The sequence below is a fragment of the Mus caroli genome, unplaced genomic scaffold (genome assembly GCF_978045245.1).
Source record: "Mus caroli unplaced genomic scaffold, Mus_caroli_1 scaffold_11, whole genome shotgun sequence".
NCBI lineage: Eukaryota > Metazoa > Chordata > Mammalia > Rodentia > Muridae > Mus > Mus caroli.
Window position 1 is genome coordinate 100,930,168 of NW_028227266.1, and position 26,215 is coordinate 100,956,382.

Here is a 26,215-nt window from a genome sequence, read left to right on the forward strand (position 1 = left end):
CACAGCTCACTAAACCTTCCCTTTTAACACTAGCAAAAGAGCAGCCACAACAACAATAACAAACAAACAAACCCTCCCAACACCCCCTGCTGCCCGCTTGCTGCTCCCCTACCCCCCACCCAGCACGCTGCTTCCAGGACATTGTTTCCCCTCCAGCATCCCCCTCCCCCAGAGTGCTACTTCTCTTCCAGCTCCTGATTGATTCCAGCACCTCATCCACTTCTCTTCCTGTCTTCTTGAATCCATACCTACCTGTTTGTCCTTCTTCACCCTGCTCAGCCTGCTAACTCAAGAGAGGATTTTCTCAGCTGTGCTTCTAAAACTAAGGGTCACCAGAGATGAATCTGGCATCAGATTCACTTGACTCTTTACCCTTCACGGCCACATCTCGCATTGTCGGGCCAGTCTACTTCATCCTCCAGTTTCTGTCTGCCTCAAATTTCCTGCTCTGCTCTCCTGCCCTTCATCGTCCGCACTGGATCCACCTCCTCCGTTTGTTGCTGCCAAGTCCCTCAGAACCCAGAAGCCCCCATCTACCTACCTATCTATCTATCTATCTACCTACCTATCTATTTCTATCTCTCTATCATCTCTATCATCTATCAATCTATCTATCTATCTATTCCCCCCTTCCCCCTCCCCTCACCCTTTCTATAGTAACATACCAATTCAAAATTTTAAAAGAAATGTCAGTCAAGCACCATGACTCTAATACTGTGTTAGATGCTGTTGGTGCAATAGTTCTTTCCAAAAGCTCGAAGATAAAGGGGAAAGGAGAGAGATAGATGAAGGATTCAACACACTATATGAACAATATTTGGGCCCTAAAATAGGAATCACAGGACCCAAAGTACTCACTATTCAGAAAAAAAGGTTAAACATTTACAACCATCCATCCCCTTTTAAACCAATACTAACAATTTACCCAGTGGTTGGGACAAGATGACTGTCACATCAGAGATGAGTTGAGAAGCTACCCACTGGTAAGACACATACACCCCTATGATTCTATAGCAACAACAAAAACATTGAGAAGGAGATAAGAAAGACAACAAACACCCACATCCTAGCACATCCGGCCCTGGAGACCTAGGGCTCCAACTAAGAGGAGCCCCAGCCACGTGGTGAGTCCAGAAAGCATCCCTGCCACTCTTGTCCTCACATGCCCTTCCAGAAAATGCCCGGACCATGCACAGATGCCACATAGCGGGAGGGGAGTGATGTGTCCTGAGAACCTCTAGTCTCCCGGCACCACCACTGTGGGGATACAGAGAACAGCACTGAGGAAGTGGATTCAGGCAGGAGATGTATTTTTCACACCTTGCATTGAGCTAGAGAAACCAAAGAAGCAGATGTTGTAGGTCAGAAGAATCTGTGACCTGAGCAGAACAGAGATACATCAAGTGAAAAACCATCCAGATATGAGAAATTGGCCTGGCACTGAACACATCCATCTCCCAGCTGGCTCAAAAGAACTGTGACAGAATTAAAGCGCTCTCCGAGTGGGCAGAAATGGAGTCCCAGGGCAAACAGCTCACCTCGGTGAGTCTCAGCAAAGCCCATCCTGCTCAGAGCAAAGGGGAAGATGCCAACTGTGGCAGGAATGGGGTCATCGCCACAAATGAGATACTGTAGAATTGAGAAGGAAAAAAAAAAGCAACAAGCTGTTTACTATTTTAGAAGTGTACCGAACCATCATGGCCTCTGAGTCAGAGGAGCAAAGGAGTAACCAGAAAGGAAGATCAACAGGCTGAGATGAGAGGGAAGACAAATTCAAAACGGACGGATTGCTAGGCAAGTGATAGTGAACACAGAGACAAAGCCAATTCTCCCGCAGGAAAGAGCTGCCCCGAAGTTCAGAGCCACAAGTCAGCTATGGGGCAGAAGGTGGGAGATCTGGAAATAAAGAGGATGTAAAGCCACGTGGAGATAATGAGAGTTCCTAAAATATCAGCCACAAATCAAGCAGAAGAGAAACGGAAGAGAGAATGTAATAAAACTCTATGGAGCTGAGGATAGAGACTCGGTGCATAGACAGATGGGCTCACCAGGCAGCCAGGCACAGGAGAGCCAAGACAAGACACACACTGGAAAATAAGAACAATAATGTCAGAGAGAGAGAGAGAGAGAGAGAGAGAGAGAGAGAGAGAGAGAGAGAGAGAGAGAGAGAGAGAGAGAGAGAATATGGATGAATCTGTGAATGAATGAATGAATGAATGAATGAATGTATTTGGACAGGAGTTAAGGTGCCTTCAGATGTCTCCAGGACATAGAGTCATCTGACAACTGATGAGAAGCAATGACAGCAATAAAGACAGGACCTCCCCAGGGAGGGCGTGAGAGAGCACGATGCTAGGGAAGGAGGCAGAGACACAACTTAGCTCCTGAAAAAAATTAAGCGAAGCTTATTCTGTACGGAACGTCCAAGTGATGTCCCTGCTATGAAAGATCATGTAATGGACAACAGACACTGGAGTAAGTGTTTAGGTGACTTCAGAAAGTTAAGAACCTCAAAAGAAGGGACATAAGGTGTAAAAAAAGAAAAAAAAAAGCACACAAGACAGAACAGAGGATTAGAATACACAGCAATGTCAACCGTTTATATGTTTCAAATTAGAAAAACTTAAATCAAGACAACAGTGGTGTAAAACACTGATGTTGATTAGCAGAATACATAAATGACATGCATATAAGCATGTAACAATGCATGTATTTCTATAACATTCACAACAGAAAGAACCCATGAAAACCTTTTACGTCTTAGGGTGAGTGAGATAGCCCAGTGCTAGCAAGTGCTGGCCAACATGCCTGATGACCTGAGTTTGATCCCTGGGACCCATTGGTTGTAAAAGAAAAGACATCCACAGTCCACAGTGGAACCACACACTCCACCGCACCACATGCACATAAAATAGAAAACATATGAGAAAAGTTCAGAACTGTTAAATAACAGTGACTGCGGAATGGGAAGATGGTGTGGCGGGTAAACGCTGCTCCTACAAGTTTGAGGACCTGAGCCCAGTCCCCAGAATCTGTGTTTAAATGTCAGATGTGGTGACACATGCATGCAACAGCAGTGTTGGAGAGAGGCAGAGACAGGTGGATCCCTGGTGCTTGCAAGGCAGCCAGCTTAGACAATCTGGTGAGCTCCTGACCAATCATAGACCATGTCTCAAAAATCAAGGTAGACAACACCTAAGGAAGGAACCTGATGCTGGCTTCCGGCCTCCACAGAGATGTATATACATGGATATGAATATGTAAGCACATACATGCTGATATATCCACAGCATTTTAAATGAATAGTATGATTTATCATTTTCAATTATTAGACTAAGAAATTATTAGAAACTATTATTAGACTAAGAAACTATTAGACTAAGAACAATTCCAGAGACCACAGTTGGAAACACTAAGGAACAACAGCCTGCCAACCTCACAGGTATCTGGGATACAGGATGACAACAACAACACATCACTTCTGAATGGCATATCATCATATTTTATCAAAACCCTTAAAAATGGCAGAAATTTTAACCCCCAAATCAAATCTCTTAAATTTGTCTTGAGAAGATCATCCACTAAATTACTAAATATACATAAGCAGAGACCTCACTAGGTATGATTTATAACAAGATATGAAAATTGGAATGGTGTACATGACTGGTTGGCATCAGTCAGCAATGTGTGGGGGAGAGGCAGCAGGTTATTTAGAAATGCACCAAACGTATGGGACCGTTTCTGATAAAGAGACGCACATGCCAACTAAGGCATAAATTCACTTGTGTGTGTGTGTGTGTGTGTGTGTGTGTGTGTGTGTGTGTGTGTGTTCATGCATATGTCTGTGTATTGACAGTTCTTAGGAGTCATTTCTTTCTATCCATCTTGTGGGTCCTGGGGACAACACTTACTTTGTCCGGCTTGATGGCAAGCACCCTTATCCACTGAACCATCTCCCTGGCCCATTGTTAAACTTTTAAAGTATAATTAAAATGCTCAATAATGCAATTGGTGAGTCATAGGAGAAGCAGGTCAGCTGTGTGAGCCACTATGGCACCCTGCTGTCCTTTGTCCCCCCACCAGCACCCCGTTTCTCTGCATCCCCATTAGTGCTCCTCATTATTCTCTTATATGTCACGTTCTCGGCAGTGAGCCCTGATTCCTCATTTTGCTCTTCATCAGCATTTTCCCAGTGACTTATGATTTTGAACATCGTTCTCTGTGCTTATTGGTTATATATCAAAAGTGAAAACATAGTCATAAAAAATGTGCACACAAATGTCCACAGTACTTTATTTATAACTTCTCCCAAACGATAAATAAGTCAAATGCCCTTAAAATGTCCTTAAAAGTTGAATGGTTGGTTAAACAAACTTTAGTACATCCGCATAATGGAATACTACTGAACAATAAAAAGGAAAACCTATTAATGCACAGAGCATATGTGCCCATTCCTTTATGTGTATTATTAGGGAATAATATTGTATAAAACACAAGGAGGAAGTCAATCCCTAAAAGCTGTATTCTGTGTGATTCCGTTCATAGAGCACCCTGAAATGACACAATTCTAGAGATGGGTAAATAACTGGTTGCTGGGCTATGGGGAAGAAAGAAGAATAGGTTTTGGCACAACTATATGAAAAGCATCACTTGGGGTGCTTGAGGTTCTAGTCTGTGGTGAACATTCACTTCCACACAGCTGACAAGTCCAGGGCTGAGAAAATGGCTTAGTCTGTGTAGACTACTCATTGCCCAAGTGTGAGGACTCAATTCCCAAAACCCACATAAGAAAAGAAAAAAGAAAAGAAGGAGCCCGGGGTGGTGGTGCATACTTGATCTCAGAGCTGCAAAGGAGGGTAAAGGCAGGTCCTTCAGGCTCGCTGACCAGCTGCACTAGCCTACTTAATCATGGAACCCCAGTCCAGTGGGAGATCCTGTCTCACAAAACAAGATGAACAGCTTCAGGGAGCAAGACCCAAGGCAGATCTCAGATCTCTGTATCCATGCACACACAAATGTATATAAACACACACCCACACATGAATACACACAGGAAGTGATGCGCGCACACACACACACACCAAAAGCGAGAGATATCTAATGACAATCAATTTTATCCATGTCATCAACGTCATTACTGGGTGTGAAATTACACCTAAATTATGCAAGATGTTACCACTGGTACAAACCAGATGACAAGTTCCTGAGTCTGTATCATTTCTTTACAAAACTATTTTATTGTATTTCAGTTGTGCAAGTAGTTCTGGCAAGGTATGAGCACAGAATCCCTGGAGTTGCAAACAGTTGCGAGCTGCCCTTCGTGGGTTCTGGGATCAGAACTCAGGACCTCTGGAAGAACACTATGCCCTCTCAACCACTGAGCCATCTCTCCAGCAGCTTCAGATGACTCTACTGAACTCGACATTAAGTTTTAAAATGATGGAGGACATTAAATGATAAGAAACACACAGAGATAACACTAAGAGCTCACTGGAGTATAGAGGACCGACACATGGTCAGCATTTTTGTGTGGTCAGCATTTTTGCCCCCTCCCCTAGGGGTTGAGTAGAGGAACAGGTGCATAAAGATGGGAGATACAGGGTGTAATCTGAGACCCCAGGAGCATCCTGCTCAGCAGGGGTGAGAAGTAGTAGAGCAGAAACATCTGACTCCACCCACACCCCGTGTCATTTATTTATCATGTCATGTATTCATGCATTCTCTCTTATGTCGGACATATATTGGCTGCAGTACAGCCCTCAGGCTAACTAGATAAACAGCACATCTTCCGACTCCAAACAGGAAGAGACTTCAAGGCAAGAGGAATCAAGAGTTTACAACGGAGCCAGAGGCAAGGATGACACTGTGGCCCTTGGACAGCAGGACTTTAACACAGCTGAAAAAAAGTCAGAAAACGAGTGAGGTGTGAGTGTGGAGGTGTGTATGAATCCAACCTGGGACCCCACAAGCCCTCCGCATCCCGCTAAGGAAATAGGCAACTCTGATAGGTCACTGATAAGCTGAGCCACCAAAGCCACTCTGCAGAGGAAGACAATATGGAAATCGGTTACGGGCAAATGGCGGCAAATGGCGGTGAGGGTAGTGAGCGCTGTGCACTGAGAAGAAGCAGGGAAGTCCTACTCCATTGTCCTCTAGGCCAAGGCTGCTCAGCCTCCAAACCCTTAAATTTCCTGGGCTTCAGTGGGAACCAGTCCTTGAGGAAGTCCAGAGCTGTGGTGGTTTATGGAGTTCTGAGCTCCTGGGCCAAACACTTGCCCATTCCTGATCAATTGCTCCCTGTCGCAAGCTCATCTGGTTCCAGCTCTTTACGTTCTGGATCATAAAGTTGTCGTCTGTGTGACTTAGGAGGCTCTCTGGTGCCGGGCATTTATAACCCACGGAGACTGCACAGCCCCAGTATCCCAATAGTGTGCTGCCTGCTGATTCAGCTGTCCCCTCTGAGGTACCAGTGATGTGTTCCTCACATCTTGATGGTTGGGCACCAGAATGGGGCTAAAAATTTCCAGAGCTATGCTGCTTCAGTGGAAGGGGAGGAGAAGACCTCTTCAACCTAGCAGGGAATCATTCTTGCATGGCAAGGGACCATGCCATCAGACAGCCCTCCCACTCCAAATCACCCAGGGCCGAGGGAAGAAGCAGGGAGTCTGCCAGTCAACTCCAAGCACAACTATAAATGAAGAAACAACTAGAATGATACCTCATCATCATAGGCCTGGGGACCATCATGGCAAAACCAGTGTGGCCTGGGTCATGAGACCCAGCATTCCTGGGGAACAAATTGAAAAACAGAAATCTGAATTCTATCCCCAGACCACCTCACTGGTTTAGAGATGAGTGTGAACAGGTGAGGCCTCATCACAATGTTGCCCTTCTATACCATACTAAATCAGCTTCCCTCAGGAAGCTACTGCCGTAGCAGCACCCCCCAGAGAACCTGAGTGTAAATCCTTAGGACAGATCCCTCCAGAGTACAGGGATCATTTTTGTGATGTCTTGGTGCTCAGGGCAGCCCCTGGCATGCACAAGTTGCTCTGTGAATATCTATGGAGACACATCTTGTTTAAACCTGTTTTCTCATGAAGCAAGAGCACACACAAGCTTTCTTTCCCCACACTGAATGGAAGCTTGGCAGCTCTGTTCTGGAGCTAGGGGGAAGCTCACCATCTATCCTTTGCCCACAGATGGCTAGAACGGCTGGCACGCAGACACAAGGCTAAGTTTCCACAGTCTACAGCTTGATATTCGACATCCTGGAAGAAGAAGGCCCTGAAACAGATTCCAGCCTCACGTTTGCCTGCCCACAGCAGTCCTGAGCGCCCTCCTCCCAATGTCCCTGGGGCCACACAGCATCAATCCTATGGTCCTGTGCCACATTTTTAGATTTCAACATCAAACTCATTTACTGAGCGACCTTTAAAGAAACAAAATAGGAAATCCTGTTTGTCCTCACAGGTGACCTGAGATTAAAGTTTCTAAAATGCATCTGGAAAAGGTAGAGGCCAAGTCAGAGGAAGAAGATCACCAAAACAAGCCGTCCTGGAAACCGAGGGCTTGTTAACGTCACCCGCCACCTGTAAGAAGTCCTGAAAACCAGGAGAAAGGGTGGGCTCCGGAGCAGAGCAGTCCATAGCAAATAACAAATTCAGGGCCTGGCCCACGCTGGAGAGGTCAGCAGCTCTCCCCAGGGACTTGGCATTTGAGCCATGATCTGCCTTAAGAAAGGAAGGAAAGAAAGGAGGAAGGACCTTGCCAGAGAGATCGATACTAGAAAGGCCTCCAGTTGATGGAAGGACTGAGGCAGGCAAGAATCACAAAGTCGGTGGACAGCAGGGGAGCCCAGCAAGAGGAGGAGGGCTGGGGGTGGGGCATTCAGATCTAAGGGCTCCTAGCAGAACAGGCAAGTCAGGGTCCTGAGAGTTCCCTGAGGACCCTCTCATCTGCAGGCTGGAGGAAGTATAAACTGTAGGCCTCCAGCCAGCACTAGGAAAACCATTAAAATACAAAGGATTTATCCCAACCCATCCCAAACTGGAGAAGGTCCAGCTCTGGTAGAGAGCATTCTGAAACCTCCAAGGACAGAAACAGACAGACAGACATGCAGGCAAGCAGACAGACACGCATATGCATGCGTGCGCGGGCACAGACACACACACACACACACACACACACACACATAGATGGGAGGTGTCAGGAGGAGAAGCCCATCAGTATCAAAGACTGTGCGCAGTCTCCTGGACCCCCTTCCCAGGTAAGGAAAGGTGTGTGCCCGGGATAATGAAGTTGTGGCTGAGGTGTGAAGACACCTGGGTCCTGGGTTACATGAGTGGACAGCTGACGAGAAGGGACCTGCTCCACAGCAGAGCCCACAGGAGTCTGCGCAGTACTGGCCTTGTTAAGTGTGCACAGTAGGGAAATAACTGCCAGGGCAATGAGGCCAGCTCATTATCGAGTGTATGAAAGTCAGAGAGAAATATGAAAATGTAGCATGAAAGAGACAGAAAAAGACCACGGGCTAGAAAAACTATAGCACCCAAAATAGAAAAAAAAAATAGCCATAAGGGCTTATTTTCAAAATGCAATAGCACAAAAGCTCAAAAAACTAGACAATAAAACAACCGAATAAAATTTAAAAAGAGAGATTTCAGAGTTAAGGAAACAAATTATAGATCAAACGGGCAATATTATAAAACTAATAAGGTAGAAATGACTATAGAATTGAATTACCGACATAGAGGAAATAAGTGAAAAGTGAGTCACCAGTAAAGGGAAAGTGTGTGGAGGCCAACTGCTGTCCCTCAAGGAGAGGCCCAGCAGGAGCAAGCGAAAGGAACAGACGAGCAAGCTAAGGGAAGAGGGGTCATCAGGGACCCAGCTCAGTATAATGACTTCCACAAGAGTGTGAGTCAGATTCCCAGCATCCATGTGGGAAACCAGGCATGGGGACGCAGGTGACACAATCCTGTAATCCTAGCACTGGAGGAGGAGGAGGAGGAGGAGGAGGAGGAGGAGGAGACAAGAGCATGCTTCAGGACTTAATACCCAAATTGGGGGATGCCAGGCAGTATCCTGTTTCAAAAAGTAAGGCAGAGAGCCATTGAAAAGGATGTCTGATGTCAACCTCTGGTCTCACACACACACAATTACATACACAAAACATACATGCATACATACATACATATATACATACATGAATAGATTAATAAGTAAGTGAGAAAATAAATATGTATAATGAAATAAGAAAGATGGGAAGAATCAGGGTCCAAGGAAAAGTCTGGCCACCAATTGAGCTTTAATTACGATGAATTATACAGCTAACAAAGAGGACAAGAGTCACCTCTCTGGGAACACACAGGCTAGGCTTGGATCTCCCTTTAGCCCTGTTCCCAGGCAAGTCCTCCTGTGAATGAATGAATGCAGGACCTCAGGGAAGCGAGTGTTTTTGAGGGTTCTTGTTTACTTAGCTCTTTTAGGTGTGGATGAGGGGGATTACTACGGAATGAAATTCAGTCCACTCAGAGAAGGTCAAACTAATGAATAGAATGAACATAGAGAAAATGTGGAAAAGCCAGGGAAGTAATCACTTTATTTTCAATACAGGAATAAAACTAAACACATCAAAGTTGGTAGAAACTGTGATACAAATATGCTTTTTTTTTTCCTTTAAATTAGCAAGGACTAGGAAGCAGAAGCAGAGAAACTGATACTTACCACTGGCCTCACCTTTGATAGCTAGGATCTGATTGGTATCACTGAAATGTGAAGCTTAGGTCAAGCACAGGAGACAGGCATGCAATCCCAGCTCTCTGAGAAGGAAGGAAGGAGGAACTGAAGTTCAAAACCAGGTTGAGCTACTAAGAGAGACCTTGGGGAGGCAGGGAGAGAAAAGGGGAGAGAAGGAGGGAGAAAGGGAGAGGGGAGGGAGGAAGGGAGGGAAGCTACTATAAAATAATAGCCTTAAAGGTTTTTTTTTTTTTTAACACATTCTTATATATAAAGTAGGTATGTTTGGGAGTACACACTTGAATTCCCAGCATTTAGGCAGTGGACACAGGAAGACAAGGAGATTATGAGTTTCATAATCTGGGCTATCTGGGAGGGTGCCATTGAAAAATTAAAAAAAAAATCCCTACACTATGTCATGTATACATACACACAAACACGTATACACATATATACACACATATGCAGGGAAAACTATAATAATAATATTCTTAGGTTCTTTATGACTTCTATTTTCTAACTATAATGAAGTCTAATAGAATATAGATAAATATATAAGTTGATGATGACTTAAACTTAACATTGAGTTTCCTCATTATCTTGTATCTTTTTTTTACAGTTTCCCATTTTGCACACATTATATACACATACATTTCCATTGAGATTTGCATGAAATGTTGATAGAAGTGTTTAATTTTAACAAAACAAAAGTCATTATTCTGAAATAGGAATGTCACACATATGAACAGCATCAATAGCATTTTAAATATATTAATGTAATAATTAATATCTCCACATTAGTAATTCCCACCTGCTAGTCTCTCCTTGCTAATGTGTTTTCAGAATCCCCCTCTTAATGAGTTCAATTGCGATTTATAACTTTCTTCCTCTGTGTGTTTAATGGCCACACAAATTCATCTTGTCCTCCAATCAAATCTTCCTAGCCTTTCTGACATTACCCACACTAGACTATGCCTCTCTGCCTCCTTCTACTAAGGTGCCAGGGACACAACATAATTGGGAATTTTGATACAATTGCTAGGATCATTAACATATCTTAGAAGAGTAAAGGGGTGTCTAAGTCCTCAGTCCCCTTAAAACACAGCAGGGCCTGTTCTTGGACTTTGATGGCAGACCTCACACATCTCAGCCCCCTTTCTGATGGCAATGGGCAAGGACAGAGGAAGGCGCTCCCAGGTCTTCCTCCAAGTCTGCTTATGAAGCACCTGCCTTCCATACCCTCAGTTTCTCTATTTCTCAATTATCCCCTAAAGCAGTGACTCCAAACCAGAATATCTCAAAACGGAAGTTCACCAAGCATATAGAAATAAATTTGCCGGGCGTGGTGGCGCACACCTTTAATCCCAGCACTTGGGAGGCAGAGGCAGGCAGATTTCTGAGTTCGAGGCCAGCCTGGTCTACAAAGTGAGATCCAGGACAGCCAGGGCTATACAGAGAAACCCTGTTTCAAAAGAACAAAACAAAACAAACAAACAAAAAAACCCAAAAAACAAAAAACAAAAAAACAAATAAAAAGGAAATCCAAGGATACAAGAATCTCATATAAAGAGAATCTGTTGTTGGGAGGGGTAGCGGTACCACACATCAGTGAGAGTGATATAAGTAAAAGCCACATTGATATGGATCCCAAAGACTTGCATCATGTATCACCATGGCTACCCCAGCTTTAATAAACAAGGAGGAAGAAGAATGGGTATCTTCTGAGACTGGCGGCCCTGCTTCAATCTAATGGCACATCATTTAGAGTGAATGCTCTTATTAGGGTAGTTAACACTTCAAGGCACAATTTATAGAGCAGAACAAAGATTAGTCTGCCCATGCTTACTCATTTGATTAGTCTTCATTTCCTTCTTTGAAAAAAAATAAGTTAGAGTGGACCATGACTGCGGATGATGGCAAAACTCATGATGCCAGGGCCAGCACTATGTGTTCATTTGTTCAGCTGATTGTTTCTGCAACACTCCAGCTTCCTTCTGGCCCATGCCTAGCTCTCAGCCCAAGACACTACACTCACTGTCTGTCCTACAACGCCAGTGTGCTGGTGCTCAGAGAAATGGAGCTACTAGCTCCAACTGAAGGGCAAGCAAGGACTTGATGTCTCTTTCCTCAAATGTCAAGGAGCACTGACTGAGTCTCTGGAACACAGCTAACCTTTGTGATTTCGAGCCAACCTCAGACAAGCTAGTTATAACTCTGTGATACAAGTCTCTCCTAGCAAAACAGAGCTGATGAGGGTGCACAGCCTGTTAAGTTACACCAGTTCTCTCAACTGCTTTAACAAAACAACCACAGGAGCAGCTAAACCAACAGAACTTTCCTTGCAGTGATGGAGGATGTAATCCTAGAATCAAGGTAACAGCAGGGTTTCTGGAGAGTTGGTTGGTGGTTGGTTGGTGACTCTCATGGCTTACAGAGGACATCTTGCTTTGACTTCACATCATCTTTTGCCTATGTGAATTCAGAGTGCAAGCTCTTGGGTCTCTTCTTCGGAAGAAGATAGCAATCTGTTGGCTGAGGGTCTGACCCTCTTGATATACTTTAATCTTTATCTCTTTTGAAGTCCCTGTCTCCAAATAGCACTATTTTGGGGGCTAGAACCTCAACAAAGGACTTTTGGAAAAGCATAAGTCAACCCACGACACCTGTCATGGTTAGATAATTTCATGTATAAAGTGTCCTTAAGACAGTGTCTGTCTATTGCATGTCCAATAAATGTTATCAATTGTGTTTACTGCTAGTGTCAAGCTTACCCAAGCCTGACAAGCTACCACTAGAGAAGAGTGAGTGGCCAGAAACGTATGCATGAAGTACACAGATAAGTGCTCTCCCCTGGAGAAGTACCGCAGTGAATGTGTGGGAAAGGACGAGAAGGTCCTTCATCCTGAGGTCAGCCACACAAATAGATTTACCAGAGGGGAAAGGCCATGTGAACACAAGAGTTAAATGTCAGGCGGTAGGTTCTGCACAGCGACTAAAGACTCACAATTCTCACAAAGACTTCATTCTGAGAATATATTGTTCTCTCTCTCTCTCTCTCCCTCTCTCTCTCTCTCTCCCTCTCCCTCTCCCTCTCCCTCTCCCTCTCTCTCTTTCTCTCTCCCTCTCTCTCTTTCTCTCTCCGTGTATGTGTGTATCTGTGTGTGTGTGTGTGTGAGAGAGAGAGAGAGCGAGAAACTGATCTTCTTTAAGAAATGATGACTCCTTTATAGAAAGTACCCCTCTTGTGTGCATACGTATGTGTACATGTATTTGTGTATGTGTGCTGTGTGTTATTATTCTTAAGTGGAAACTTACAATATCACAGCAATATTAGGGACCAATTTGAGTCTGTGGGCTTCACTGAATTCTAAAAGGATCTGGAATATTTGAGTTTTCTCTAGACCTCTGCTGGTGTCTCCAAGTGCACTGGCTCTTGTTGAATAGTCTGCCTTCAGACTAACACCAGGAAGCCTCCTCCTCCACATTGCTGGTATGTACACACACACACACACACACACACACACACACACACACACACACACACACACCACATATATTGATTCATATGCTTGCTCGAAAGGATGGCCAATTAAGAAAGCCTCATTTAGGCTGCATTCCATTTGACAGGGATGACTTAAGAGGCATCATGTAATAAGAGATGAAACACAGAACCAGCCCAATGTTGATAAATTTACTGAATATACTTTTATGATTTCCAAATCAAAAGAATAGACTCATGGGATAATCAAGAAAGATTCTTCCCGGCACTCAAATTTTCTAAGCCTTGGGGACATTCTCTCCTTGTGAGTGTAGAATAAGGCTCTGAATTATCACACCCTGACATGATAAGTTCACCTTAGGACAACAAATGACCTGCAGGCCTCATGTGTTTCATCCCTAAGTTGTTAGGATAGAATGTGTGTCTGATGGCCATGCTCTGACATGCCTTCTGCTAGGCTGACATGTGTGATCCTGAGCAGGGACTTCCTAGGCCTCCAAGCCATTTGCTATCATGAACAAGACAGTAGCTCCTCCAGCTTGCACTGATTCATCTGAGCATTATGGCGTCCTTGTATACAAGCCCTACAGGAAACCCTGAACACTGAGCAAGTCAGCCTGGGGAAGAGACAGGTGCTTGTGGGAGAAACACACTTCAGTCACATAAAAACAAGGAAAGGAACACAGCCGGACACGGTGGGGAGTGCCTGCAACCTTCATACTTGGGAGGTGGGAGGTAGATCCGAGACCAGCATGGACCACATAGATCTTATTTCAAACAATAATGAGTAATGACAATGTAATAATCACTCTAAGTAAATAGGTAGAGAGGGCTGGTTCTGTCTCAGCTGATGCATGAGATGTTTTACTCATCTCTGTCCTTGCTACAGCCTACGGAATGGGATTATGGGTAAGAAAGCTGAGGCCTGAGTAGCAAGATTTGAAATAAGCACAGGAGCAGCCTCTTTCTGTTTGCAAGGAATATTGGATCTATGGCAGATCTGTAGTGAAATGAGGCATAAAAACCAGCTCACCTTGATGCTAACAGAAAAAAAAAAAAAAAGCAAGGGGCAGACCAAAGGTCTCGGGGACAGGCCAAATAATGTAGGATGAGCTGTCAAAGGAGGCCCCAAGAAGGGCCTCAAGAGTTAAAATCAAGGAATCCAATACTGTAATAAGAATGAATTAAGCAAAACTGTTCCACCAGCATGCTGATTCCATTGCCTGCCCATCCACTCTTTCCTGTTGAGGACACCTAAGCCCATCCCAAGAAAGCACACTGCCTCTAGCCAGGAGGTCAAGTGCTCTAGCCAGGAAGTCAAGTGCAGCCTAACCTAGCTGGACCGCATGCCAACTCTCTTCACCTCCAAGCCCCCACGCTCATGTTTCCTCTGTGGTCAACAGAAGCATCTTTCCCCCTGGTACCTTGCCCCTCCCACTCAGGACATGAGGCTTTCTCTTTTGAAGTTTTGCCTCTCACCCCAGTTCCCCATTCACCATTTCCCAGAAGTACATGCTTGGATCTACACTCATCTTCAGTGTGGTAAGTATGGCCCAGAGCAAGCTGGAGCTCTGAGCACTGTGGGTCGGTGAGTGTGGGTGAGTGTGGGTGAGTGTGGGTGAGTGTGGATGAGTGTGGGTGAGTGTGGGTGAGTGTGGGTGAGTGTGGGTCTTTCCCTCTCTGGGACCTAGAAGTACTGAGTTCCTCAGCTCTTCTGGAGTGCTTTCTTGGAAAGTATAATATCCTGCACACCACCATGTGCTGGCCCAGGTGCGTATGCACACTCGCCTTCGTTCTTCCTTTGGGTCCTTTGTGGCTAAGGCTCCAAGAAAGCTCTTGTCAAGGTCACTCCTCACACTAATAACCCGGATATTGTGGCTTGGTAGGAGGAAAGGAGAGCCAGGCTAGAAGGAAGATCACCTCTGGGGGCCACTGGCCATTTGGAGAGTACACACATGTAGAGGAGGGTCACCCCAGGGTGCTCACAGGCCTTCACCTGATACTCATATGGGGAAAAAAAAGGCTCGTGTGTGGGAAGTAAAGGTCAGAATCAAAAGTCACCCCCTTGCTCCTTTTCCAACCTTTGGAATTTTTGGTAATTTCTGTGCTGTGGGTATGACAGGGAAGATTCTCTGTGTCAGTCACCCAAGCGTCACTGTGATCACTTGCAAGACATGGCATTTGTTTGATCTTCTCCAGGCAAGTCTCCAACTAAAGTCACATCTGTCAAGCCTTCAGGGAAACCAAGGGATTTCAGGAGAAAGGTGAGATGTACACACACACACACACACACACACACACCCTTCAAAGATAAATTGCTGAAATCGAAGTTATAGGGCTTGCATGGTGGGTGTGGCTGTCTCACCTGTGAGATGACAGTACCGCAGAGGGAACCCAAACTTACTGAATGTCATCCATCAAGCACCTTTGTCTATGAGATTTGGGGTCACTATTGAAATAATCCTAGGGCCGAGGCTTATTTTCAGGGCGAGGGCCCCATCAGCGGCTTCCCATGAGGAGATGCCAGGTCCTGATGTGAGGTCAATGTGCATACACATGTGTTCTGCCATACGAGGCAGCCTGGTGGGGGAGAACCACTCCAGCTAAGCGTCTGACTTCCTGCAGTCTCTCTGGAACACAGCCCTGTTCCCCTTCACCTCCATTTCCCCTTACGCTCGGAAAGAGCATGCCTCTGCCCCCCAACCCTCATGGATGCTCTCCTGAGAGCCACCCTGGGCAGCCGATGAGTCTAACCACAGATGGTGCTGGAGAATTAGCATTGAGCCCCACCGAGCCATGAAGGGAACTGAAGAGGCGACTACTTTACACCTGCAATTAGTCACACATGCAGAACGGTGCTCACAACCAGTTGCACCTGCAAGTGGCTAATTACTAAATAGCAAAGGCAATTAGTCACTTACACATGATCTTCAGGACCAAGTTGCCCACTCGGGAGTCACCAGGGAAGGTATGGTCACGCGCACATGCGTTCACACAAGTACACAGGGAACGCACGCATACTCATCGACAAAGCACTGAACACAGAACAAAACCATCTGACCCCCGAGATTACAGACGTCTTCAGATGCTGCGGCAGTAGGGAACGTCCTTGTTAAAACTGAGATGCCACCTTAGAAAAATCTAGGCTACACCAAGCTTTCTGTCAGTATATAGGACAACATCTAAGGCCCAAGCACAGAGAAGAACAGCACAAGATTGCAGATCGCCCTTTTGATAAAGACTGAGCAATAGTAGAAAACAAATTGGCCCTGGGTACACAAGGCCAGACTGCAGAAAAGGCCTGTGCATTCAGGCCTGGTCGCCGGTTGTTGATCCCATTGTAAACTATTATTCAGCTGTGCAGGACAGAGGCTCACTGTAATTGGTATATTCACAGTTTATTTTTTAATCTCAAGACATTGCTTTGGAAAGTCGCACGCAAAATCCGAGGGTGACCTTTAAGAATTCTCCTCAGCTCTTCCTTTGTGGGCCTTTCTTCCTCCCTCCAGCTTCTTTGAGCTGTGATACCAAGTTTTCATGTTTTTCAAAAATATTTCCTTTGCAGCACCCGAATGAGAAGGAATACATCTGCGTGTTTAATTGTAGTCTATTCAGATGTGGTAGACTGAAGAGCCTCTTCAGCAGTAATGGGACCTGTTGAGGCACATACTGGTAGACAGAGAAAGGGCTGGTGAGTGGTTAGAACAGCTGAGGGCTTGGCAGACACCCTACTTAGGAGGTGAACATTTGCCTGCCTCATCCCAAGAGCCACACCAGCAAGCTGTGACACTTCCTTTCTAGGGTGAGATCTCTACCTCCTTCATTACTTTCTTGATTTTTCCTTCCTCTTTGTTTTCCTTCTTCCTTCCTTCCTCCCTTCCTTTGCTCCCTCCTTCTTCATTCCTCCCATTCATTCATTAAAAAGGATTATACACTAAGAAATCTCTATGTTGTCCCTGCTTAGTGAACTATACAGAAATCATCTTGGTCTGTTTATTGTTCCAAAGTCTATTTGTCAACCACTATGGATTGGGATTTTAAATGTCCCTTACAGGGCAACTGCTAAAGGCTTGGTCTCTGGGCTGTGGTACTGAAAGATGGTGGTAGACCCTTTAAGAGGTGGACTTAATTGAAGACAATTAGATTGTTAAGGGCGTGCCCCCAGAGTAACTATTAAAGTCATGGTCCTGTCCTCTCTCTCTTGCTGCTTCCTGTCCACATGATATATACAGTTTTGTTCCACCAAATACTCTCACTATGATATACTGCCACAATGAGCCCAAGAAGGTTACCAACCAGTCATGGACTGAAATCTTGAAACTGTGAGCTGGAATAAACTCTTCCTTCTGAGAAACTGTCTTCAGGGATTTTTCATCCACCAAAGGTTGACTGATGCACATATAACAGAAACAATGTGTATCACTTAAAACTAGTACTTGTAATGTTGAATGCAACAGACACCAGACTCCCGCTCCCTCTCCCAGAGGACTATCAACAACAGAGAACTGACTCTGAAGGTATGAGATGAGAGGTAAACAAACCTTGCTGTGTTTTAAGGCACTACAATTTGAAATAATGTTTGTTACTGAGCAAATCTTCACCTATGCTGACTGATAAATGTACTAATAAAAATTTACCATACGCTGGAGTTATGGTGAGAGAAGTACTATGTGGGAAATGAAGTAGGAGTCACTTGATTATTAGCAAGGAAGTCTTTGTCAGCAAATGTTTCAGGAGATCCCAGCACATCAGAAACCATATGGTACAACAAGGAAGACCTACATAGTCTGTTACACTATTTGGCCTGTGCTCATCTTCCTGGTGTTGCCTTCAAGAAGGGGAACTACCTTAATTAGGGTTTCTATTGCTATAATGAAAAAACATGACCAAAAAGCAAGTTAAGGAGAAAAGGGTTTATTCAGCTTAGACATCCACATTGCTGTTCATCACCAAGGGAAGTCAGGACAGGAACTCAAACAGGGCAGGAACCTGGAGGTAAGAGCTGATGCAGAGGCCGTGGAGGAGAGTTGTTTGCTGGCTTGCTTCCTGCTTCTTTATAGAACCCAGGACCACCTGCCCAGGGATGGCACCACTCACAGTAGATGGGGGTAGGGCCAGAGCACTCCTCCATTGATCACTGATTGAGAGACTGCCTTACAGTTGGATCTTATAAAGGCATTTCCTAAACTGAGGCTCCTTCCCCTCTGGTGACTCTAGTTTGTGTGGTTGACACAAAAACAGCCAATAAAGGAACTGTTAGAGCTTGAAAAAGAAAGTCGTTTGAAGCCCCAAGAATCAGACTTAGTGGCTTATCTTCTGGAGATTCTCAGTGTTTTAGGACCATAACCAGATTATGGAGTGTTATGGCTTATAAGCATTACACAGAGAATCCTCAAACATATAAGCCATAAAAGTCATGTAAACTTCTGCCTTTGTCTCTGGAACATTCTCTTTTGGAACCCTGACATGCCATATAAGAATCTGGTTGCCAGGAAGCCACTACTAAGTTACACAGAAACCCAAGCCACCTGGACTGGGGTAAGGACTATAGCCCATTGGTCTATATTGTCTAAGTATTGTCTTCTGGTCACCCCACATAAGAAACATCTAGAAGCTTCTATCTCCTGGTTATTCTAGCCTTACAGCGAAGCCTCAGACAGTGGAGCAGGAGGCAATGTCTGGTTACACCCATCCAACTCCCTGATGCAGAGAAACGGCGTGCATAAAAGAAGCAGCGGCTGCCTCATACAACCACGGATGCCCTTGCTATTCAGCCACTGTAGCCACAGGTAACCAAAGTACCGTTCTACCAGCTAAGGTCTCCAGCTTGGTACTATAACAGTAACCCACACCAGTCTCACTGGAGCCTCAAGAGGTCAATGAATAACTGAAGGTCCAGATGCCACCTGCTAGTCAGGGGGTCCTGTGTCTCTGTTTCCATTTTTTCCTTCCGAAAAGCAAGAGTACGAATCTCCACAGCAATAACTCCTTCAAAAGACTATTGTGGGAACAACGGGAGCATGTGGCTTGCTAAGCTCTGCATGAACACTCATTTGTACTGTCAGCACAGTGAAAGGAGCCCCTTCCAAATGCTTTCATGAAGAACATGAGCTATTTATGAAGAAGGGAGTGAGTTACACAAACACACACACACACACACACACACACACACACACACAGAGTTACCTCTTCCTGAAGACAAAGGATTCATCTGGAACAAAAGTCTAAAGTTGCAAGAAGAACTGAAACATATCAATCTGGTTGGCTCCCCACCTTCTCTCTCCCTTTAAACACACTCCTTTACCAAAGTTATAAAATTGCACACAATAGCTTCCAAAGATCTAATCACCGGATTTCTTCTTAAGATTTCTAGGTTAAAAATAGCTTAAATATACTTCTCCTGTCAGTCAAATCACAGGGTAGAAGATACTGTATACCATTCTAAATATAAGTTGAGGATATAGCTTTCCCCAAAGAAAAATACTCCAAGATAATGATTTTTATTTCTTGGAGACCCTGGCAAGCTGTGTCATGGGGCCAGCAGTCGCTGGCTTCTAGATGCCAGGACCAAAGCCATGCAGCCAGGCTCTGTGAGGAGCAAGAGGGAGGACAAGCAGGAAGTGAGGTTCTATTTTACTCTTTTGAGGTCAGATGGCAGCAATGGTGACCTCTTTTGTCCTTTCTGATGTCTCTTACACTGATTCCTTCTTCCCTTCTTCGCTCATTAAACTTCTCTCTGGGTGCCTGGCCACACCTCCACCTGGACTTGCACAGGAGTCATCTGAGGTCATTCTGGCCCTATAGGCCTGAGATGGTACCAGTTGAAGGAAAATATGGAGAAAATGCAGGGGTTGGTGCCTATGGGACAAGAAGGTATGAGAAGCCAGACTTGGTACTAAGATTCCTTTAGCACCGTGTAGCAAGAATGTAGCAGACATGATCGAAAGGGTGACAGGAGATCCACACATAGACAGGTCCAGATGTGCTTGGGGTAAGCATCCCAAGAACAGTTGTGGAAAATATCCTGGTGCCAGAACAGCAGCCAAGGAGATCAGAGTACTCACAACAGCCTTAGAGTAATCAATGGAAAGAGGCAGAGCCTGCAGGGTTCTTCCACAGTGGAATCTACAGACTTGTTACATTGACGGATTGGGGAAGAGAGGCAGGTTCTATAAAGGTAATAAGGAAAGCCTTGTATACACCCCTAGTTTTGAAACTTCACAAATAGTGTCTGCGGCCCTCTGTGAGATTAAGGAACCGGAGGCTGATGAGTGAGTTTGTTGGAAAATGCCTGGCACCTTTCGTATAGATTCCATCACCTGGCCTCCTTCAAATGTGCCTGGACATAAGAGACAAGGAACAAGACAAGAGAAGCTCTGGGTAAGGGTATCCTTTACAGAAAGAGACAAGGCTACACCAGTGGAAGACCTCTGTCCCTGGAATAGATGTCAGTCAGAGGACAATCTCTTGCTCCTCAGGCCTGTTATCTTATTTTGGAGAGGGTCTTTCATTGACCTGGAACTCAATAAGCAAGACAGGGATGTGTCTCCCCAGAGCTGGGATTATAATATGCAGCCACAGGAATTACTCTGTTTGTTTGTTCCTTGGTTTCATTATGGGTTTTCACATAGGTTCTGGGAACCAAACACACACATTTGTAGTTACAAGGCATGTGCTTCACCAACTTAGCTATCTCACCAGCACCCAGTGTCTATTCTTATGTCTGTATCTCTGTGGACAACTGGGGTGGGGGCCCAATAGGGCATCCTAGGAAAAGAGAAAAAAGTCATCCTGCTGATGGAGATGGGAGAAAGAAGATAGAGAGGAAAAAGGCTTTCTAGGGAAAGCACAGAGGTACCACATAATAATGAAATTCCAAACCCGTGTAGTGGGGGAGCTACAGGATGGAGCATGACTCTGGAAAGAAAGACTAGGATGCTGTCAAGTTGGAAGGAAGATGGGTATGCGAAGTGGAGGGAAAAAACAGAAGAGGGTGTCTTGCTCTGTCACTGGGGGTGCTCTGCAAGCAACATTCAGAGACTCACCTGCCCGAGAAACAAGAAATGAAGGAGTGAGTACTTAAGGAAGTCTGTGGAGGAGAAGGGCAGGAAGGGAATGTTCAGGCCCGGGCAGAAGAAGCAGTGTTTTCTGAGGGCCCTTCCTTCCTCAGCTCCCAATTGCAGGAAGAACCAGGCTGGGAGCTGGGATTTTCTGAAGCACCCTTCTTCGCTGCATTGCAACCCACTAGCTGCTTCAGCAACAGCCACCAGGGCTTATCAAGCAGGAAGCACAAGCTGAAATTCTGCCCAAGAGCCTCCTCCAGTGTAAATTGTAGCTGGGATGGTAGCTTCAAGGACCTCTAGTCTTCCACTCTGATGAGCTTCAAAGCTGGGGATGCGGATGAAGAAGCTACAGCAACATCCATCCCTCCCCGTAGCAAAGCACTCGCAGCCGCCTCGCCCCAGCTTTACTGCAGTATAGACAATAAACAGTTTTAAACGGTCAGATTTTGAAGTTTGATAAATAACCAATCTCTGTAGAGATAAATGACATTAGGGTCCATGTTTCTGTGGAGTAGGCAGCACACAGTAGTCAAAGCCACAAGACTGACCAGGAGTGTAGGTAAATGGTAAAAAGATTTCTCCAACTGGGCAGCCCTGTCTTGAGGATCCTATAGCTCTTGAGCAAAATCAGGCAATCAGGTGGGTGCTGAATGAAAGTCTTGGCTCCAACCAACTCCAGCGCTGCGAACTGTTGTATAAAGGGTTGTTTATGGAGGTGTAGTGCTTCTAGAAGAAATGTCTGAGCCATGATGGGTGTTACAAAAGCACAGAAGAAGAGATGGGGTGTCTTCTAGATAAGCGACTCCTCAGAGTCCCCCAAAATAAAAACTAGCTACGTGAAAAGCAACACACACATTGAAGCCACCCAAGAGAAATTGTTCTGCGGCAAAACCAGATTTACCTTTGGCCATGTTAGAAAGTTGGCAAGGTGGCCACAGTTCCCTGTCATCCTTCTGGTCCCACCCAGAGCAGCCTTTATTGTTCAAGGAGAGAAGCTGATCTCATACAAAGCAGGGGACTGCCAGGCTGCAGTGCCCAGGGGAGCCACTTAGTCCATCTAGCTGTTCCTTGGCTCTTGCCCTCTGCTCCTGTCCAGGAGCCAGCATCAGAGGAGCCCTGGGATTGCTGTTCACCTGCCTCACTCCCAGCATCTTTGAACTCAAGGAAACAATGAGCTGCTCCCTGTTTATGGCTGTAGTGCCATGGATGGAGACTTGTGAGCAGGTCGGACTTGTTGACAGCCCACGTAGGCCTCCTCTAACCTTGACATCAGTACTCTCTGCCATACCTCATCTCATTTCCCTGCCTTGACTTCCCCCTCCTTCCAGCATCCTCATCTAATCACATGATCCTATTGGATCATTTGTGCATATTTAGACTCATACTCAAGAGTTCAAATGGACTGTGTGCAGGCCCATATGGCTACCTTACAGAAGGGGAAATGTCTTATGCCTACTTTGTCCAATTTGGTTTTTCTAGTAGTTTCTCATTACCAATCAACCGTCTTTTAAAGAGAATGCCCTTTACTAACTTTATGCCTACCTTGTGCATCCCACAGTGACTTCCTCCTCAGGTTATTGGGACAATTAAAATGATCAGGTATACACACCAGGTACTGGGCTGATAAGGGCTACATGGGCAAACATGGGGACATCCCAACCCATCCTCCTGACTGAGCCCACCCTCCACCCCTAGGAAGCTTGTGCTCCCATCTCAGTGCATGCTCCCAGAAGCCTTAGCTTCAAACCCAGGTCTTTAGGACAAGGCCTGCTCCTACCCAAAATGCTCTGCAAAAGAGAGGATCATCCTGACCCCCAGCTCATTAGATGTGGCATCTGGGGTCCCTGGGCTCTCTGAGGCTCCAGAAAAGAGTTTCCAGCATCGACTCCCTAACTCAATAGAACAAAGCCAACAGCTTTGGAAACAACTTTCTTCCTCCATTTAAAAATAAGATCATGAAAAGTCCCCCGGAAAAAAAAAAAATCAATGCCGGCTTTTTTAAAACTCCAAATCAATATGATGTGTGAAAGTTCTCATTAAGAGAGAGGTGGAGGAGGTCAGAGAAACAGGGAGAATCAAAGGGAAGAGGTGGAGAAAGGGGAGGAAACCGAAGCAGAACTAGAACTCTGGTGGCTAGAGGAGGAGAGGAGAGGGAAGGGGGAGGCAGGAAGGCTGGGAGGGGAGCACAGGGTTGGCAGCCATGGTAGAAGTGCTTCTCCCAGGAGAAAAGAGACACTAACTGGACCCAAGAATGCCCACTCCCTCCGGAAGCCATCCTCCAGCCTTAGGAATTGGAGGGCAGGAGGACAAAGAGGACACAGGATGACAGATAAGACACTATACGGGGGAGGCAGGCACTAACAGAAAATTCAATTATTACGTCCAGCTGGTGTTGGGTAAAAAAAAAAATCAAAAGTTATTTTAGAAAAACAAAATTGTGGGGTGTGGGGATGACAGTTTCATGTATCTTAGGCTGGCTTCTGAATCTCTGTGTAGCAGGGGATGGCCTTGAACTCCTGATCCTTCTGTCACCGTGCCCCTAAAAACTTCTAATAAAAGATGTATTATAAGGGCTCAGGAAGGCCTTGAAGGGTTGATAAGACTTAAGATCTGAACTTGCTGCCGCAGGAGTGGGGAGGGGATGAGAGATTGAAAGGTAACATGGCCTGCATGAGAGCTGTCAATCAGAGCAGTGGATGAGCAGTGAACCCACTCTGGGGCCAGCAGTGTGCCAAGCACTCTGCAAGCATGAATTACTGAACACTCACAACCATCCTGCTAAGCATGCTACAATTACGCTCATTTGCAGTTGGGGGGAACACGGCATGGAGAGGGGATGTAATCTACTAGGGGTCATATGGCTAGGAAAGAATGGCTCTGGACCCTGAATTCACACACTAAATCAAACTGAGCTTTGTGTCTGTGATAGGGGTGTGTGCGTGCGTGTGTGCATGTGTGTGTGTGTGTGTGAGAGAGAGAGAGAGAGAGAGTGTGTGTGTGTGTGTGTGTGTGTTCCCTCTTGAATGCTTGTCTGAAAATGTGCCTGATTTTAGACAGAGGCAGTGAGGAATTTGGAGAGATTGGGGCATAGTGTGTGATTGGCTCATTCCGGGACTTGGGAAGATAAATCGGGAGACAGATGGACAAGGGTTTGGTAGAGGCCACTGCCGCTGGCAGGAGGATGACACACATCACTGGAACCCTACCACACAGCACTCTCTGAAGGCTGTCCCTCCAGCAGAGTCACTGGCTCCACTGACCTTTGGGTTTTCCCTCTCTAAGACATGCTCCCCTCCCTGTGGCAGGTCAGAGGAGACTTCTAGGTGTCTCTCTGAAGTGATAAAGCAGCGCTTCCTAGCTCAGCCCTCTGAGCCTGGAGCTGCAGTTAGCCCCTGGGTTTGAAAGTCTCTTATTTTATTTTATTTTTTTTCTATCCAGGTCCTTTGAAAAACCCCAGCGGATCCTGCCCCTGCCACCCCTGGACATTTTAATTCTGCTCAGATGACTTTTTTTTTTGAAAGAGCAAAATACAGACAAGGAAAGCTTCTACCCCTTTGTCCTCCCACTGACAAACCTACAGTTGGCTCCCTATAATAAAAAAGCAAAGGGCCTTTGCTGGGGACAGAGCCCAGGGCTTTGGCAGGAGCTTGGCCACTGAGCCACACCCCAGGCATTAGGAAGACACCCCCAGAACAGCCAAGATGATCAAGGACTTCACTTTAGATCTTTCCCTTCACCATCACCCTCCTGTTGTCTCACTCCTAGGAAGGCACAGGATGGGACACGGGAGGCAGAGAGGAGGAGAGGGGAGGGAAGACAGTCCTTCTGTTTGTACCGGTTCATCAGATGAGCTGCAAATTTGGATATCTAGTTACCCAGATGTCCGCATGCACCCTTAGACCACAGGACTATTAAGGCTGGTGCTCTGATATTTGTCCCAAACCAAAGAAGAAAAATAACTGCTGACATTCAGCTCAGTGAGTATTTGCTGTTTTGGTGGTTTGTGAATAGCATGCGTGCACATACTCAAGGCCAAGCAAGGCTCTCAGAGACAGTGTAAGACAGGACATTTTACTCCTTACCATCCAGGTAAGTCCTCAGAGTCACACCCAGGAGAATCCCCTCATGGACCGTAACGAGAACCACTGAAGCCACAACGCCACCCTGTGCCCCATTTTCTACCCAGACAGCAAAAACACTTTACAAATCCTCCAAGCCCAGTAACATAATACAGAATACTGCGATTGTTATGCTTCGAGCGTATATTTGCTGAATGCAAACCTTTAAAACATGTAGTAATTTCTGTGACCCTGTTTCGCTATCTCTGAAAATACCTATGCATAGTCTCAGAGGGCGACCCAAAGATTGACATTCACTGTTCAGATGGGGAGCCTGCATGCAGGGCTGGTGCAGAGCAAGGATGCTCTGAAAGAGAGAGCAAGGGAGAAGAGGGAGAGCCAGGTAGATGAGAAGCAGCTTTCCCCAGGCAGATCAGTGCTGCTGGAGCAAGCATGCCTCCAGGTCCTGCTCCACACCAGGGCAAGGCCATGCTAGACGGCAAGTTCCTATTTCTGATTGTATTTAAAGGGCCTCTGTTGAAGCTGGTCACACCTTTCAGTAACCAATAGAGGAAGACATTTAACAGCTTTGCTTGTTATTTTCCTTTTCTTTTTTTTTTTTCCTTTTGGAATCCCTTCAAGTGTTCATAAAGGAAGTCCACGGAAGTATAATTTAAGAAATATTACAGAGATGGGTCTCAGTGGCTCCTCCCACTGAACTGAAACACATTCATCTAAAAGAAAGTTAGCTGACTTGGTCCATCCAGCGGTGGGAAAAAGAGAGAGAAATGGGATCCGTTGCTGCTCGCTTTTATGGGAAGAGACAGACCAGGAGCCTTGGCAGTTTGTAGGTG

At 45.6% G+C, this 26,215-nt stretch overlaps 1 protein-coding gene and 1 long non-coding RNA gene across 2 annotated transcripts in view; one reads left to right on the forward strand and one right to left on the reverse strand.

Moving 5' to 3' along the window:
• Positions 1–26,215, reverse strand: part of Ephb1 (EPH receptor B1) — a 442,703-nt gene that overhangs the window by 246,471 nt on the left and 170,017 nt on the right. The gene's annotated exons all lie outside the window — the stretch shown is intronic.
• LOC147002135 (uncharacterized) lies at positions 18,759–24,818 on the forward strand. The gene is made up of 2 exons (XR_015044477.1): positions 18,759–19,029; positions 24,742–24,818. It is a non-coding gene; the product is annotated as an uncharacterized LOC147002135 (long non-coding RNA).